Source organism: Rattus norvegicus, chromosome 6, assembly GCF_021556685.1.
Source record: "Rattus norvegicus strain SHRSP/BbbUtx chromosome 6, alternate assembly SHRSP_T2T, whole genome shotgun sequence".
NCBI classification, from domain to species: domain Eukaryota; kingdom Metazoa; phylum Chordata; class Mammalia; order Rodentia; family Muridae; genus Rattus; species Rattus norvegicus.
In genome coordinates, this window is record NC_141539.1 from 60,547,248 (window position 1) to 60,565,751 (window position 18,504).

At 35.9% G+C, this 18,504-nt stretch overlaps 1 protein-coding gene and 1 long non-coding RNA gene across 2 annotated transcripts in view; one reads left to right on the top strand and one right to left on the bottom strand.

The window, feature by feature from the left end:
• LOC148005205 (uncharacterized) overlaps positions 1–16,696 on the bottom strand; it is an 88,425-nt gene extending 71,729 nt beyond the window's left edge. The window contains exon 1 of the long non-coding RNA XR_015623006.1: positions 16,407–16,696. This is a non-coding gene — a long non-coding RNA (uncharacterized LOC148005205). The remainder of the gene's footprint in view (positions 1–16,406) is intronic.
• Agmo (alkylglycerol monooxygenase) overlaps positions 1–18,504 on the top strand; it is a 343,612-nt gene that overhangs the window by 314,463 nt on the left and 10,645 nt on the right.

Consider the following 18,504-nt stretch of genomic DNA (forward strand, 5'->3'; position numbering starts at 1 on the left):
TTTTTTCTTTGTTAGATCCCATTGGCATTAATTCACTGATCACAAGCATCTTGTTCATCCGTTCAATGGGAATGAGAAACTCTAATTTGTTCCTCAGGCATTCTGGTATGCTGTCATATGTTTCAGATACTGGGGCTAGCAGAGCAAGGTCAGGGAGGAGAGTGAGAGATGAAGAAAAAGGGATGGCACAGAGTGTTCAATTTCTTCCAGGAATGTGAACCAGAGAAGTCAGTGAGTCTCCATCATTCTATTTTTCCAAGGACATGTTACATTTGTGACACCCATATTGCTATTGCAAGGAGCAGGTTGAAGTTGCTAGCCAGCTTCCAGGGCTTTATATACAAAACAAACAGCTGTGAGGAAGATGGGAAATTACAGGCATTCGATAGGCAGGAGAAGAGTTTTTTTTTAATTACTTAAGAAATAAATAACAACAAAACCCTAAACAACCCCCTAATATTTATGCTCTCTCAACTTACCTTAACTTGATGATATGTCTTTAGTCTTAGCATCCAGAAGAACAGAGGCAGACAGAGTTCTGACCTATGTAGTAAGTTCTAGGCGAACTATGGGTACATGAGACTCTATCTCAAATAAACAAACCAACAAAGCAAAACATGTAAAATATTGATTGATGATACTATCATATCACAAATATGACACTGAGAAGAAAAATTTGGTAAAAAAGGATTTTTTTAACATACCATTTGGAATTTTCTTTTGTCAGCAGTAAAGGCATACATTCCTATTGCATTGTTTTTGATTGTCAGATTGGTACTGCTCTGAGGACTTCATCAGGTTGTACTTGAGCCATAAAGTTGCATAGCTTTTAACGACTTCCATATGACCAGAAATGTGGTGCCAAAAGGAGAAAGATGTGTAGAAAAAATCACCTTTCATTTCACCCTCACCAGAACTCACAAGGCAAGTAACATTCTTGTCTCAGATAATTTGGGCATGTCTAGGAGATGCAGATTCCAATTGAAAGTCTGACCACCTCCACTTGAAACTACTTGACTTAATGGACTATGCATGCCAAGTGGCTGGCCTTGGTCGTTATGTAAAACTTTTAACTAAAGACTGATACAAAATTGTGCTTTTGCTGTGGCATTTAAGAGGATAGTTTTGTCTGATCAAACTGCCACCTTAAAATGTCATACAAGATATGAATTCTGTTCAAAGGAAGCTCATATTCTGATAGATCTCAGTAGGACCTCTGTATCACGAGGATCAGTGAGGCAGAGGGAGTGAAGCAGAAACCACCAGCCTACACTGTTTTGGCGTTTGAATGGTTGAAAGCTAAGATAAGGAGAATAAAAGTCTCTATGTCTTTTCCATTGTTATTTGCTGTATTGTCGCTGTTGTAGAGATAGGGTCTCATGTTTCTCTGAGGTCCTGAAATTTACTATGTATTCTCGAAAGGCCTCCTACCAACAAAGACCAACCTGCCTCTGCTTCCTAAGTGCTGTGACTGAGGCTTGCTTCCATTCCTCTGCTGCTCCCAACAGCCCTGTGCTCAAGGCCAGGGTAGCTCAACAACACGAATATGAGGTTTATCTGGCAGTAGAGAGGAAACTGGCTAGGAATAAGCAACTGGTGTGGAGTGAGACTGGGAGTGTTTGCAAAGATCCCCCACCCCGGTGGCACCAGGAATGGATTTCTGTCCAGTCGCTCAGATAATGAGCTTCAAGAGTGAAGCTTCCGAGATCAGGAATGGAAGTGTGTAAAACAGTGTGTTAAAGAGCCCTGAATACCATGGGGGACCTGTGTTGTCATGGCTATCCTGTCACAATCTGCTAGGAATTGGCTGTGCTCCCGATCTGGTGCAAGGGAGGTAACTTGCATTTAGACCTGCAGGTAAAGCCTTTGAAATTTTCTGAGCTGAGAACAGAAAAATTGCATAAAGATTTTTCACCTAAGCAGAATTTTTAATGAACTTTATGGATTTCACAATGAATTCAATGCACCACCCCAGCATAAAATGCAAAGGCTTTATTCTCTGTTATACAGACAGTGAAGGACACTTTTGATTGTCCCTCTGTTCCTGACAGAAAATATTTCAAAGTCCTGTGGTCAGCTCCAGATTTACTTTGATTGCTTGGTCTCTTCCACCTTTTTTTTTTCTTCATCATTAACATCTTTTAATGGGAAGAGTAAAATTTGTTTTGAAGTGCATTTATACCTAAGTGTATAGAGTCTCTTAAAATGATGTACTTATGCAAAATTTTCAAGTTACAATATTAATTTGGGATTAATGAAATACAGTTTGCATTTAATTCCAGTTGGGTGTCACAAAACTGAGAATGGGAGGTCCAGTGAACAGAGATTTTCTCCATACCATCTATAGATTGGAACCTAGCAGAGTTCAGATACTCCTGTTCTAATTATCTAATTATGACATGAGAGTGTGCCTCACTGGGTTGCAAGATATGCTCAAGTTCAAATAATAAGTGTTTTATATTCTATATTAATATTCCTTTAGACATTGATACTTCTGACATTTTAAATATAAAATTTATCAGTTATTGCTGTGTGTGTGTATGTTCATGTGTGTGTGCATGTGTGTGTCCGTGTGTGTGTATATGTGTATGTGTGTGAGTGTATGTTTGTGTATGTGTGTATGTGTGTGAGTGTATGTTTGTGTATGTGTGTATGTGCACATGTGTGTGTATGTGTGTATGTGTGTGAGTGTATGTGTATGTATGTGTGTATGTGCACATGTGTGTATGAGTATATGTGTGTGTGAGTATATGTGTGTGTATGTGTGTATGTGCACATGTGTGTGTATGTGTGTATGTATGTGTGTATGTGTGTATGTGTGTGAGTATATGTGTGTGTATGTGTGTGTGAGTATATGTGTGTGTATATGTGTGTGTATGTGTGTGTGTGAGTGTGTGTTTGAGGTTAGCAAAGTTATCTTTGTCCTCTGTACAGAATATTCTATTTTTAAAAGATTTTAATTTTAGGAAAGATAAAGAAATTATGTAGATAAATGTAAAAGAGATATTTCTCTATTTCTATCACAGGGTACCAGGAAAGAAGCAATATAAAAATCCACTCAGGAATAGCCTATACATACAAACATACATACATACATACACACACAATAGATATTTACTTCGAACCATTAAATTAATCTATTATTATCTCTGTGAGTATCAAAAGTGTGTAAAGAACATTTTTTTTGAACTGGACTTGTTCTAGGTTTCTCTGGTGTAAACATGATAAACTTTTCAATGAAAGTTCTTAATTTGATCCTGAAGTGAAGGATGCTGTGCTATCCACTGAATCTCCTGTGCTCATAGAAGGCATTGTTGTAGCTAATAGGGCAGCAATGGGACCCAGATGTTTTCTGGAAAGTTGGTTGCACTGGAGGCAGGGAGCATTACCTAATGTGTAGGCGGCCATGTGGAAGTGAAGGTTGGAAACATCCCATAACAAGTCATATATCACTGAGCTGACAGCGAGGGTTCAGCTTGCTTTTATTTAAATCATAAAAGCAGCTGCTTAGCTGTCTAGCTGTATTAAATTTAACCCCTTTTCCCTGGCAATCGAATTCAGTAATTTATGCAATTTTGATTGTACCACTGCATAAATATCACAGGGGGTGGGAGGAGACTTTCATTTATTCTTGTTTCTCAAATTCACATCCAGATCCATGATTGTCCTATTTTTCCCCTAAAAGTGAATGCTCAGAGATAATGCACCTGGCTAAGCCTATTATGGTAAATCACAGAGGAATACTGTAATTTCAGCTTTGGTAGATAATTACCATGCCAAAATATGAATAAATGTCAGATAATTTTTAGTGATTATTTATGTCTAATGGTGCCCTTAGTTGTCTTTGTGGTCTTGTCCCCTTCCTCTTTTCCTGCTGACTTGCTCTTTCCTTTCTGTCCTCACGAAGTTGTAATATGTGTTTGGACCTCATGCTTAGTAGCTTAATTTCTCTTTTGCTTTATTCTCTGAATGCTTTATCTGACCCTTTCGGGCTGCTTTTCCAGACTCCTTCTTTTCACCTGTCCCCACCTCTTCTTCACAGTGCCTAATATCATTGTTCTCCATTTCCTAAAGCCCTTTCTTCAGCGCTATTGAGTTTTTAATTGCCTTTCCTCTATGAACGTTTATATGTTCAAACTCATCACAAAGTCTTGAAGTCTTTTCTCAACATTTGGGAAGCCCTCAATTCAGGTTTTTACCACATGTGTTTCAAATGGCTACCCTTGATTGAAAATTCATCTCTTGATTACAATGGAATATACATTGTAGTCTGCTGGAAAAAGTATAGATTTTCATTTCCTGTGGAGATAAACATGAGTCCCACTCCACAGTAAAAGAAACTGGTAGCACAGAAGGAAGCTGGTTCTAGGAATTAAAGAAATTCTATTTGTCCAGGATCTTCAGGTAATAAGTCCAAAGTTAACACTTTCCTCTCTCATTATGCATCCACGCCTTGAGTCTAGTACAAGGTATTTTTTTTTCCAGAAATCTATAGGGTAAAGACTATTCTTATGTTTTTGTTGAACTTATGGTGAATTTTTGTAGGTTATGTTTCATACTATGTTATTCTTCACAAGATGACTTTCAAAGTTAGTTCTATCTGTGGTGATCAATATCCAGAAGTGTCTCCTCTAAAGACCATGAAGATGAACATTCTAGCATTATTTAGTGCACCACAGGGTACCAACATGATTTGTTGTAGGTCAGTGAGTAATCTGATTTTCTTTAACACTAATATAATAAAATGAAGGTCATGTACAGAAAGATTTTTTTTTCTCAAAGGGCAAATCTTTACCTAGGCTGGAGTTCTGACTTCATAGTTTTATTCTTTTCAAATATATCATAGTTCGTAAGCAAAGTCATGGGCTTAGAACACCAAGGGCATGTCAAAAACTGTTGTAATTTATTTATAACTACTACTTTCTGTCTAGTAATAAGCAAGTTGTCCTCTGCATAACTGTGTCCAAAGGAAAATGCTATTTCATAGCTTAACATTTCCTAAGATACTTGTGATTAATCATCTTAGAGATATGGGAATCAAAAGGCAGGTCAGTTTTCTTACTGTGCATCGTCTCATATTTAGTGTAAGATTAGAGATGGAGCTGCTCTGATACTATTTAAAGTAAAAAACATGTTAAGAAACAATGTGAGGACAGTAGTGTAAAGTTCTCATTTTGAGATATTTTTCCAGAGCCAAGTCTGGTGAGATGCTAGCCCATCCTGTCTGATGTGTTAAATTGCTGTCTTAGGGGTGAGGATAACCAGGATTGAGTCAACTTCATCAAGGGCAAACACTGGTACATTCATACGTGTGGGCTATGAAGTAAGAAAGCAAACATCACAATCAAAGCAGATGTGTCTTACTCATCCATTCTTTTCTTCACAAATTATTTACTGAGCGTCTCCTGAGTCAGACAGTGGGTTAGGTGCCTTTACATCATTGCAAGCTGAAGGAAGAACAGAGACAAGCTCGTGACTCTGGCTACTGTCTTTATTTCTGAGGATTCCATAGTCATACTTCTTTTGAATTTAAGCTTCCGCCATTGAATGTGGTAAATTATTGGTGAATACAGGGGGAACATAACACTGCATTCATTTTTTCCTATGTCCCTTACCAAAACACAAGTATTAGCTATCTCAAGGTGACTCTCCAGATGGTCTAGCCCCTCAGAGAACTCGGAAATCTGAGAATACAATGTTTCTGGAACTTCCTTTGGCTTCTATGTTTCATTTAGGTATCTGTCTGTCCTTATTACTGAGAAACAACAATCTGAACACTGATACAATGAATGGATCAAAGGGTCATGAAAAATGTGTCCTCTATTTGATTCCCTTAAAGAGACTTCTCCAGTCAGGTTTATTTACAGGATGATATCTTTGCCCATTCTCAGGGATGCTGATGACAAAAGTCAGATATTTTCATATCCATCATTTATTTTTGACCTTTGATAGAGATAAATTTACCATATAGGTTAGAGTAATTGTATCACAACAATGCTGTCACCTCTGACATTACATATATTTAAAAGGATACAAAAATTATTAGCTAAGGTGTAAGAAAAAATATGCTCCTGTGAAAATAAACACAAGATCTAGATACTATTCTACTTGCATATAAGTCTACACTGTAGACTATTCTGCCAATACAAGAATTAAAGAGCTCTGAAGAAAGGTAACATTGTTCTCAATTATAGATGTGTAATATTACTTGGAACTAGCCTTACACAAACCCCTATAGCCAAGGCAAACTTTTTCTTCGTTTTGAACATTTGTTTTAATATTCTATAGTGTGTGGATTCTTTATATTTTCTTTTGAACAAAGTCTAAATTTTGTCTGGTTACATCACTTAAAAAATCCTTAACATATAAAATGCCATTTGTGTGTCTATATGAGAATCTTCCTTTACAAAAGTTCTATTTTTGAAAAAAAAAGTATTGCAGAAAAATATAATGATGTCGCTGACCTCGCAAGTGGATTAAATTTTATATAACCATTATCTGCTAGAAATTGCATATTGATATTACCTCAAATAGCAAAAATGATAAAATTAGAAATGGCAGTGCTGTGACACTGAATTCCCTTACATCTTCTATGTCTGTTTGAAAACTGAATTTCAAATTTTGCTTAAATTAGTTTTGGTCATTTATTTAAAATTTAAGCAGCTTCAAAGTTATGTAATTAATAGATATCAATTATACTTTATATTCAAATAATCTTGAAGTGATATTTTAATTAAATACAAAACTGAATAAAATACAAATCTTGATTCGAGAGTATTTGAAAACTGCAAACACATGTACACTAATGCATCTACATGTGCATATTGGTAAAAGTTTTGAGACATCATATACAATATGTATATACTATATATAATGAACTTGTTTAATCAGTTTTAATGAGTTCATATGATTATGTTCCTGTAAGCACATGAAGGAAATGTAGTTATATTTCTGCAAGCATGTAAGAGAAAAAATTTTTATCTAAATGAAAGTGTCCATTTCTAACTACTCATAAATTCCTATCTTCAGAAATATTTTAGATGGTCATGCACATGCTATAATATAAACTAAATTGGTTATATGTATCTGTGAGTTATAGGGACCCAACCTATAACCAAAATATTAGGAGAACCATTACATTTTAACACTTACATATAGATACATGTTTCATCATTACTTCCCTACATAATCAAGTATAACAACTTTTATGTACCCTTTATACTATATTTGAGTATGATGGATCCAGAGTTGATTTAACGTGCAAAAAGATGTAAGTGGGTTGCATGAAAACACCACTAACTTTATTTTATAAGAATGAATGTCATACACTCTGATATGCATGGACATTCATAAAGACAATTCAGCAATAATTTTGATGACTCTTTTACATTTGAAAAGTATTATTTTGTTGTAACAATGTTGAGAAATACACAATGCGTAATATGAAGGGGGAAATAAGGGCTTAAGATCATTATACTGTTCAGCTAATCATGTTTATTTTTGTTTATAAAATCAATAACTAAGGCTACTCTTTAGTTATCTGTAGGCTAATTAAGATGATACAAATTCATAAACAATCATAGAATTATATTTCCATATATACCCAATATGCTGTCATTAAATTTCCAAAAGCTATTACCTCAGAACATGGTCTAAGTACAGCACACTCTTCTTTCTAATTTGCCTTAGTAGAGTGATTAGAAAGACGTTGAGTGGCCAATTTGAATCTTGGATATTCTTTTTTTCATTGGCAGTATTTCAGATCAAAACATTGCAAAGGAAATTTATGAAATTAAATTAGAACTTTTCCCTCTCCTAAACAAGTAACTCACAATAAGATAATTTTGTATGTCCCTGTTTTCCTTTGATATAAAATTTAAGAAAATTTGAAAGTGAAAATAATTTTATATATGATATTGGGATTCTGATAAGAATACTATGAAATTAGCCTAACCATACTCTGGCATAATCTTACATCTCTTCCTGGACAATACATGGTACAAAAGAGGCAAACAGTTTCCCTCTAGAAGAGGTTCAAATGAGTCTTCCTCAAAGGAAGCAAGTCCTTAAGTTTAATTTCATGGCTGATATACTATGCATTCAGTTGAATAAAAGTTTTGTAACAAAAATTTTGTAAATAAAACGTCCATATGTTGTCTGTTGTTTGTTTGTTTTAATAAGAAAAAGGGAAATAATATTATTACCTGTGCAGGGTCATTACACAAAATGAGCATCCAATGAACCAGTCGGATTTAGATATTTGCGTATCCTCATCATGGGGGTCCTGTCTATGACCAAGAGATGATCTGCCAGAGATAATGGTCAGTGTTTTTTTATTAGGGATTTTCCAATTTAACTTCTTTGTGGTGTCAAGCCAAGGTGAGAGAGCTGATCAAACACTAAAGCAATGATTAGATCATCTAGGCTGCCTGCTATTAAATCAACCCCCCAACTAGATTTGTGTGTGTTGGGGGTGGGGGAGGCATTTGATTGCCACTATTGTATTTTTTCCCATCAGGGAAAATGAAACAATTTGAATGGAAAGCACTGAGCAGTTTTGATTTAAATCGTGTCTATTTCCCTCCAGCCCTGGGATTATTATGTAGGTAAAGCTGTTATTTTATGAAAAGCATCGCAGCAGCAGACAGTGTTATCACCCAGATTCTGGTTTTGATAGATGACTTACAAGAACTCAGTTGTGGCTCAAGCAGTTGAGAATTGGACATGACTGCCAGAGGGATTGGAATAGATCCATGGAAATCACCCTCTAACTCTAATCTGACACATATGTCCTCAATATCCAGAAGCCAAAGAGGACCCAAATGACTCTTCTGCATTTTTCATTGTTATGATACCAAAGATGCATTCAGATGCAGAATAAAGATGTCTATACAGTTTGCCTCTCTTTCCTAATTTAGGAGTATTCAACCATATTCTATTTACCATTACAGTACTCTTTTTGTTTGTTTTGCTTCACATGACATCTTGTTATGTAGTGCAGGCTGACCTCTAATTTATGGTGTTGCTGGGTCAAACTTTCTGGTTGGGTTTAGCAGTGTCTCAGATTTATTTGTCTTAGTGTTTCTTACTCCTATTGAATACTTTCAACTTTTTCACCTCCTGTTATGATTTATGGGTGCCACTACAAGCAAAAGCATCATTACTGTACATATGTCTTGAAAGCCAACTTAAATTTACACATGGCATAGATTCAGAAAGCATACATGAAATATTGTTAGCATATATTGACACCAACCCATAGACATTTCTAGATTTGTATTTTTAAAACTCGGTCTTAATATATTTTTTTAAATTTAGGCTAACTTTCTATTGAAATAATTTGACAATCCAAACAAAATGTACTATCTCTGACCTGACATGTGTTGATATTGTTGCTTTAATACATATAAGGCACTTTGTATGTCAAATACTTTCCTGGGAGGAGCATGAATTATATATTTTCAATTATTGTCAGTAGATCTATAAGCTATACAAAGGCCATTGTAAGAAAAAAATCTTAAATAAATTCAATAACGGAAATAAGAGTCTAAAATTCTGGAAATGTAGAGCAAGCAGAGATTAATTATTCTGTAAAGGAACTGAGAAGGTAAGAGACTTTCTGAAGTAGGCAACATTGACGACCACCTAGGCAGATGGTGAGTTCTAAAGACAAGGATTTGGAGGGGCAAGGGAACTGAGTATTAAGAGCATTGTGCAACAGGAAAGCACTGTGCAACAGAAAAGATCTGTGTTGTGGTCAAGAAATAGCCCCAAATCTATCTTTTAAAAAAGACATTAGGGGATTATCAAGATACCATGAAAATAGCTTTTTATGGATATACTCCTTAGAGAACCCATTTTCTCTGACACTTAAGTCTCTAAATGAAATACTCCCTGTTGCTACAATCCATGTTACTCCTTATTCTGCTTACTGACATGATCACCTTACCAGACTGTATTCTATCAGGATTTTCTTGCTGGTGCCTTTCTCTGCCCTACACTGTAATCAATCTAATGCTATCTAGCTGTGGTGAAAACTCATCAAAGGCCCACCCTGCCTCCTGTGTTTCTTGAGACAAAGCTCTCTAAATCTCTTAGAGTCCTCTTCCAAATCTCCCTCTAGCCCCCTCTCTGGGATATTGTCACTGCCCTCAGAACTCACATATTCCTTTTATTCGTCCTTTATGTATCAGTTGCTCCACCTATTAGCTCCTGGGTTATGGAGACAACAGAATTCAACATGAACTGCTCAACATACCAGTCAATGCAATCCTTCAGTAATTCATTCAACATTTCTTAATTGAGCAATGGCTGCATTTCAAGCACATAATTCTTTGAAGAGACTATCTTCAGTCTTTCAGATTGCAGGTTGTGCCCTGCTATACACAGCACAGTTTCCTGCAATTGTTTTATGGTTTGGGTCCCTGATTCTTAATCCCTTATCAGTGAAAATGGTCTGCTTGAAAATTATGGTTTCAAAATTATTAATGGTCATATGTTTAAGTTAGCACCTCTGTGCCCATGATTATATGTAGATAACCTGTGTGTGAACGTACTCTACATAAATTTGATCCATAAACTAAAGGAAACTATTGCTAGTTTTTGAGTGACTTCTCCCTACTCAGTTTATTTTAGGCACCTTCAACTTTTCAATGGTAGGCCATCTTGTCATCATAAAAAGAAGTTTCAGGTTATTTATACTGGAATAAAATAACCCCATGAAATGGCTTAATGTATTTTCCTTTCATTTTTATATATGCAGAGAATCATGCCTAACTCTTTTGTGACATGTCTGGTTGTGGACTCCGTGTACAACTTGCTTGTTCATTCTTTGTTCACTGCCAGTTCAGTTGTGCCTGGGGACTGCAGGAGCTTCAAGTCCCCTGAAGATCCTGTGGTCACCCACAACCTTCCCTCCTTTCATCCCTTCCTTTCTTTGTAAATGAAAATTAATATAATCCCATAAGTTTTTTAATACAAAAAACTAAACCAAAATACCCAGGACTGGACATAATCAAATTGAAGCGGTGTTAACTAATTTGTTAACATTAATTTATCTTTTTTATATCTGTATGTATGCCTATGTGTAACTGTATGTGTGAGTATGCACATATATTCTGTAAGATGTCTCAGATTTCCTTGAGCTAGAGTCCAAGGTGGTTGTGAGCCGTCTAACTCGGCTGCTAGGAACTAAATTGAAGTCTTCAGTAAAAGCAATACCACTTGAGCTTGTTAAAGCTTTTACAAAGAAAACGCATTCTCTGTACTCAAGCTCATTCTCATCCCTCCTTAGCCTGGCATCATCATGGAGATTAGCAATCCAAGGAGCAACTGAAAAAGTAGGCATAAGAACTAGAACCTAGGGCTTCCAAACTAGCAGGAAAATGTGTAAGGCACACATGCCAAACTAATATATTATTCATAGTTCCCATATATGATTATATTATTACACAGCATTTTATTAAGCTTTGGAAAAAAATCAAATAGCATTGTATTTTCCATCATCTTTGTTCTTGAAATGTATCCACATTAGAATAGGTAACATCATTTTCCTCTAGAATATTTATTGGCAGTGTGGTTATATATAAATATTGATATAAGTGTTCATTTTGGTTGATTGTCCCAAGTCTTATAATTCCCTTATGTATTTCAAATTATTTATGTTTAGTAACCCATAATATACAATGACAATATTCCAGGTTTCAAGCTTTAAAGGTTTTTTTAAGTCTATGACACTGCATATGTGTATATGTATGTGTATTTATATATGCAGACACATATATACATATGAATACATATAAAAACCCTCATAACCATAATTAATTAACTTGATAAATTCACAGTTTGAGATTCTGAGAATCCCTTTTTATTGACTAGTAAACTCATTTTCATATATTGAAATTGCTGGTTGATTTGACATAACTTTCACATGTTTGATTTGTAATTTTTAATGTGTTAGACAAACTATCTTCACTCTTTATTGTTTCTTCTTGATATGTATTTATAGTGCATTCAATATGGGATATATATGTGTGTATGTGGGTATATGTGCACTTTACTTCCTTTTGTTTTACTCTGTTAGAAATTATGATTTCTGGGTTCTGAATGTTTAGTCATAATTTAAAGTATTCAATTCATTTATTAATATTTTATTCTAACCCCTCAACTCCAATTTTATGCTCATAAATAATTCTGCTCAGGTTTTTAAGTTTATGTATGTATATATGTTTGTACATGCATACTTGTGTTTATGACTCTAATGCACTGTGTATGTGCAGGCATACGCATCAGTATGCATACATGGAAGCAAGAAGAAACATACCAGTTTCCTTCATCACTCTCTTTCTATTCCTCTGAAGCTAAGTCTCACCCTCAACCAAGGTTCACACTTACTTAGCTAAGTGAAAAGACTGCCAGGTCCAGGAATCTCCTACCTTTGCTTCCAGGCAAATCACTGTGACTGTGACGGACATGTTTGTTATGAGGCTTGTCACAAGCATGCTCCTGCTGAACTCTGATTATCATAATAGTACAGCAATCACTGTCCTTTTCTGAGTCGTCTCTTCTCTCTCAATATTCCATGTTCTTTTTAATACCCTAAAGACTGTTATCCATTGCTGTTCCATTGATTGGAAATAAGTTAGCATTCATCTACTTGACCAAGTTTTGCATTCATATCATCTTGGTTTCTGCATCTTTTGCTTGCTTATTTTCTCACATACTAAAATCACTTACAAGATAATTTCATTCTTTTTGAAGTATAAACTCTTATTTGGTCTTTCCACAATGTGATTAATGAGATGACTATCACAGACTAGTAACGCTCTCAGTTCATCCTCCATTTTTAATTGAGATGTGAGATTATTTTGTACTTTGTGCATACATTTGAAGCTTAAAGAGAATTGTTAATATTTGAAGATAGTTCATCATGATTTGACCAGCCATCAGAATAAACTTTTATTTTTTTCTAACATAGCCTCCTGTTTGTGGCCTCCATTATTATTTAGCACCCAGCCTTTGTTGTTCTGCAGTTTCGTTTTCAGTCTTTCCTGGAGCTAGATGGGCACTTCTCTTTTTTTTTTTCTGAAAAGCTAGCATCCCCCAGTCATGCTGCCATTACAAAAATCAGAGTTCAGATAGACACTCGCACATTATAAACTTCTCATGGGAATCTCCACTCTTCCCCTCCTTCCTGGTCTTGATCTTTGTTGTACACATCGCAGTTCTCATTTTTCCTTCCATATCTCCACCTGTGGTTCATATTTCTTTCATATTTAACTCTTTGTTGCTTTGAAAACTATCTCAAGCATTTTGTTTTATCAGCTTATCAGATTTTAATTTCTGTGAGTACATTTTGCTTTAAGATATTTTTTATTTGGTTGACACTTGGACATTTGTGCTATTTTCACAGCTCTTATATATTTTTCATTGTTTCTATTATTGCATAATTCTCATTACATCATCAAAATTTGGGACTGGAAAAATAATTTTTCAGTTAAGAACATATATTTCTCTTACAGAACACCACGGTTTTGTTCCTAGAACGCACGTCAGATGTGGTTCTGGCAGGCACATACCAGCACACAGACACTCACACATACACAGAATCAAAAATAAATATAAATCTTATGATGAACTTTTAAACAAATCTTACATTTCTCAAATCCTCGGCAGATTTTAATATTTGTGATGAATACTCTCATTATACATATTGCCATCTGGCATCTCTTTGTGAGGTCCTGTATGTGTGCCTCTTACCCCTGCTCCCCCCTACTCTGTCTCTCTGTATGATTCTATATCTCTCTGTGTGTCTCTGTGTCTCTGTCTCTCTCTGCTTCTGTCTCTTTCTCTTCTTCTCTCATGTTTGTGTCCATGTGTTTGTGTCCTTGTGTGTGTGTCCGTGAGAGAGAGAGAGAGAGAGAGAGTGTGTGTGTGTGTGTGTGTGTGTATAAATGCACATACCTTATGCTCCTGGTACACATGATCCAGGTGTTGATGTTTTAGCATGATCCAGGGCTTGGTTGAGAGTTTTATATCTCTAACCTTCTCACATGCCCTAAGAAGGCATCTCTGTGTAATGCCCATCTCCCCCTGTGTCCCTATCAGCTTCATGACTTAAACTAAGGTTGATGTTAATCTCATAGCCTTGTGTCTATTAGCAAAAAGTTTTCACTTCTCCGTTTTCATAGAGTCCCGCTGTCTATAATATTGGCCAACTAAGCCTTTCTTTAGTGCTTCTGTGGGGTAGGATCCCTGCCTTTTGTTTGTTGGACCACAGATAGGCTGATTCCCAGCCATCCTGCATCCAGAGATGCAAAGCCCCATATCATAAACCCATTGTAACACCAATCCTCCTCCAGTTTTACCTTCCTTCTCTTTGGTGGTTTCCACAGAACATCTGGCATTTACTCTGTCTTCCGAGGTTAGCCACACATTAGGCTTCATGAAGGTGTTCTTGTTCCACATTATAGAAGAATTCTTCACGTCTATCATGTAAGTCACTTTGCAGGAAGTCCTAGTCTATTTGATAAGAGGCACTTTGTGCTTCATATTGATAAACCATAGTTAAAAGCATTAAAACTATACAAACTTGCACATAAAATGATTTCTCTGTCCTTTTGAACAGGCCACATGTTTCCTTTTTGGTCTGGATGGCCTCAAATTTACACTCTCACCTCTGGCTTCTAAGTGTCAGGGCATGCGAGGTTTGTCACTCTGTTGTATATATATCTATGAATAGAATGCATAATCAAGTGAAATGTTTTCATCTCCTTATCTAAATCCCTTCAATTTTGACCTGCAGTATTCATTATTTAATGCCTTATGTTTATATTAGAAAATTATTAAATTGATTTATCTGTCAAATTATTCAATCTACATATAATTTGACCAAATACAATTTTTACCAAATACATTTTTTTTATTTCAAACACCCTAATTTTTTTTTTGGTTCAGTCAAGTCTTTCCTGCTAATTGTCAAATTTGTCTTTTTTGGTTTGATTTTTGCTTTCGGTTTACAGACCTGTGATATTGTTGTTAACATTAGGACAGGAGATACCATCTATAGTGATTGAGCTCCAGAATTATTGAGTCAAATTCCCAAAGACAAAAATAAAAATTGCATATAAAAATACCCTCATACATACTTTATGCTTATGTTAGGTTTAATTCTTCACTACTACCCTTGGCTCCATGTGAACTGTGGTCTGGACATAGCCGGCGAGGCTTTTTAACAAGATGATTTACTTGCCTGAAAGGTGTTTTTATTTCTGCATCTAGCTAACCAACAACCAGTTATCAAACCCTTAAATCTTAATAAATACTGAAAATTATAACTGGGCTACCCATGAGATTCCAGTTAAGATTCTTGCTATTCTTGACCACAAACATGTAAGTCGATTGTTAGGGTGTGAACATCAAGGCTTTTAAACATTTATTATTAGTCACTACTATCTGAGTATGTGTCTATGTTACAAAAAAAAAGAGGAAGCAAAGGAAATTCTGTGGACTCCTCACAGTGAGAAAGTGTTGTTTCCTAAAGCCCATTTGGATGTTCCCCAGGAGGCCAGGCAACTCCTTCCTGGGCCTGCCTGAGAAGGACTGAAACAAAAACCATGAATTCTTTCTGATTGCTGTTTGGCCTGGAGGTTTGCTGGAAGCAGTCACATCCTAGTTAGACTGTTTTCCAGCTTTTAAATGCACTAGAGTACGATCGTATTATGTGTTGACCCTGATTTATGTTGAAAGCCCAGGAATATTTTTTCCAGAAGAAATGCTTTGTGTATGTGTGAGCCTCCGAGGCCTGGCTTCATCAGAGAACTGACTGGCTCACCTCAGCATGCTGCTCATTTATTCAGATGGCTTGACTCTAAAGGAGGAATCCGTGAATATCCAGTGGTATTTGGTAAAATAAATGCCATAAAACAGATAGGGCTTGTTTAGAATATATCACCGTGATGTAATATGTCAATGCTCAATTACACATTTGTATGCACCTTAAAAAATACGTCTCAAGAGAATAACTGATTGTCATAATACCGTGTTTCAATTAAACCCACATCCTAGGCATTTCAAGTTCCAAATTCCTAAAACCCTCAACTTAATGCTTTCCATGTTGTGAGGTTAATTTACATAAAGATCTGGAGCTCCTGCTGTACTGCTTCAACTCTTGGTAGCTTTGATATTCTCCACAGTGCTATACACACATAGTACAAACTGCTTTTCACCAAGACAAGCTGTGATTAGCAGCAGGCGTTAGTCTCACAGAGTGACCGCTAACTATATTGGATTCCAACATTGCCCAGGCCTCCATATTCTTAAACTTCATCTTGAAATCCCTACAAAACACATCTGTTCCAACTGTATGTGTTTTGAAAATTAAATGTACTAATATCATGCTGACTGACCTGGCCGCCAACCCATGTGGGAGAATTCCGGTCGGCAAACCAAGCTGTGTTGTCTTCAGGTCATCCGGGAACTCGTAATTCACTTCACCAGAGCAAAGAGGGTAAAAATAAAACACGGAGAAGGAAAAAATGAGAAAGACAAAGAACATTTCTGAATGAGGATTCATTCTTCAGATTTCAGAATAGATCACTCCTTGTTTACATCCTGTTAAGTTTTCAGCAATATTCATCCGTCGAAACTGTCAGGGGCCAAAACAATCTTCTCATTCCAGGGTTCTGTGAAGTTTCTCTGGGGCTTTCCTTTCGTGACAGGAGAAGAATGAAGTTACGTAGTCTGTTGGCAGGCTGGTTTACTGCTAAGGAGCGTAACTGGGTAAATTTAGAAAAAGAGTTCAAATATAATTGGACAACAATATCTGACATCACTGTGTAGCTTGGCTTCTCTAGTAATTTTAAAGTTATTGTTAAAAGAGAACCCATTCACTTGACCTCTACAAAAACAATTAAAAACATTAAATATATACTAGGGTCATACACATGGAAAAGCTCACTGGGTAGAAGCTAGAACTTATTTCTTCCTTCTGATGGTTTGCAACTTACTCCCCACGGGACAGGTTCTTTGAATTTCCAAGTTTTTACCTAGAAAATTTCCCTCACCACTTTCTTCAGTCTAGCATAGTGGTTCTTAACTGCTATATAAAAGAAAATTAGTCTAAGTGTATTTTATACAGAAAACCATTTGTATTGTATAAGGATTACCTAAAGGATTTTCTAGGAAATTTTACCTCTGGACACCTTCTGTTCCAAAATCTAGCCTCATAAGCTTAACAAAGAGTTTCCAATGACGCCTAGTTATTCCAGAAACATTATAACGGCCACAGTATCAGGAAGATGCACCATCAACCAATATTCTTCTACATGTATTCACAGCTAGAGATAATATCTCAAAACTCTTGTTGCCCTAAAGCGTAATTTAGCCTGCAGAAAATATTTTAAGTTTTCCACCAAATTTTAGAATGCCATTATTATTTTAAGAATACTAAGATCTGTCCTCCCTCTCTCTGTCTTTCCCTGTCTGCCTCTCTCCGTCTCTGTCTCTGTCTCTGTCTGTGTTTCTCTCTCTCATCTCTACCTTTATCTATCTCCCCCAAATTTTATCCTGCAACAGAAAGAAAAAGTAGCAACAATCAACCTTGAACTAAGCAATGATTTGTAAGTTTTCGTTTTATAAGATGACCAAGGAAATTTTGCATTTTTTTAATTATATCTGTACACAACTTCTTTTCCTTTGAAACTGTAGTCCTTAAAGCCCATATTCTTTACCCAGTACCTACTGCTTGTCACTAAGTGTTCATGTCACTGAGCCTCTGCAGAATTCTCAAAGTAATAAATACCATTACTTATACATTATCTGTAATCATTGGGCAATATGCTATACATTACTCTTTAAAGATGACCTTAGTGTGCCCTAGCTTTGTTAAATTTGAAACAACTGTGTGGCAAAGACCACTATATCTGTGGAGATTACATATCAATTTATCTGGGACTGGTAATTTAAGATTCTGCTCTTCATTTCTAGTCTTTCTACCTTCTCTAAAATGGATGGAGAATACTTTCTAGAAGGCACTTTTATGACTTTTCCTCTGTTCACTTTGCAACCTTTTTATGCCAATACTTTGGGTAAGACTATCTATCTGTGTGTTTTCCTAACAAATGTAACTATTTCTGGGGGCAATCCTGGGAACTTTCTAACATTGTCATACTGTGCTGATAACATTTTCTAGAGAAAGAGAATGACTTAGTCATTTTGTGACCAAAAATTACAACTCAGATTTCCGATCTCTCAGGCAGTGGTTTTATCGAACACAAGGTTGTGGTGCTTTTAAGACTTTTTGTTTTAATACTTCTGACTTGTAATTTCCAAAGATAAAGAGTAAGAGTAATAAAAGAAGTGGATGGACTAAGTGGGAAGCTCCCTAAAAGTTCTCCATTTAAACTTGGCTTATCAATGGCAAGTGGGATTTGTAAGGCTGTAATGTTAAGTCAATTTAATCTGCTTGAGAAGGAAGCTAAAACAGATGATTTACTTGGAGCTTGG